Source organism: Corvus brachyrhynchos, unplaced genomic scaffold (genome assembly GCF_000691975.1).
Source record: "Corvus brachyrhynchos isolate BGI_N302 unplaced genomic scaffold, ASM69197v1 scaffold1096, whole genome shotgun sequence".
NCBI classification, from domain to species: Eukaryota; Metazoa; Chordata; class Aves; order Passeriformes; family Corvidae; genus Corvus; species Corvus brachyrhynchos.
In genome coordinates this window covers 2,169-3,300 of record NW_008238404.1, presented here as the reverse complement: position 1 = coordinate 3,300, position 1,132 = coordinate 2,169, and positions in this window count along the sequence as shown.

The window sequence follows — 1,132 nt, the reverse complement described above, 5'->3', positions numbered from 1 at the left end:
TGCGCCTTGAGGGGAGCGCTCGCTGCTGCCCGGCAGGAAAAGAGCCCAGGAAAAGCTGTGCCCTTTGCAGGAGAAGCGCTGGGAGCAGAGGGGAGAGCGGGAAAAGGGAGCGAGAGCAGCTGGGCGGGCGGGGCGGCATCAGCACTGATCCCTCCGCAGGCAGGAGCGCATCACAAATAGTCCCTCCGGCGGATCACTCCGCGGGCGGGCGCCATCACCGCTAATACAAGTATTTATAAATTCAAAAGAACTCATTAACACAGAAGAAAGCAAGTATGCTTCATGCTGTGTGGGAAACATAGGGTCTAAGGGATAAGAATTTTAAAGTGGTTTTTTTTGTTTGGTTGGTTTTTTTTGTTTTTTTTTAATGAGAGAACTACATACCCCATGGCACCCACAGAGTTCAGGACGGGTAGAGAGGATGAAACAAACTTTAAAGAGAACCTTAACTGAATTAGTAATTGAAACTCAAATGTCATGGGGTATGTAGTTCTCTCATAAAATTAAAAAAAAATTAATATAAAATAAACAACTTTAAAATTCTTATTTTATTATTATTCCATGTTCTTCTCCCCCTCCTGGATGAGGAATAGGGGTCGGTATTTGTGGCTGTGCACTGTAAGGAAATAAACGAGGAGTGGCTGAACCTGCCATCGCAGGTGGCTGTGATCTGGACACTGGAGGAAAGGGTACAGTGGATATGGGTACGGTACTGCCACCATGCGGGATGGGTGAGGGGTGGGGACCCAGTGCTGCAACCTCTGGAGGTAGATAATCTGCACGTTCTCTGAGTCAGAAATAAAGATGATGAACAAAGTCATCCGAAAGCTGAAAGCGACGGTGAAAAAATGAGGGATCAGATGCCTGTTGTGGATTTCGAAGCTGTGAAGAAGGCATATGAGAAGTTGGAGTTGTATTGGTTGTTGTAAAAAAATGAGATGAAGCTTGGGAAGATAGAGGAATGCTTTCTGAAGCTGTGCTGGTCACTATATCCTTCTCACTGAAGTGTTGAGCAGGCAATTGAGGATGAAAAAGTCCCATAAAATCAGCTGAATATCCCTGAGAAATTCAAGAAGAATGTGCATGAAGTGGAATGTCTCGATGTGAGACGTCACTATTAATAACACGTGCT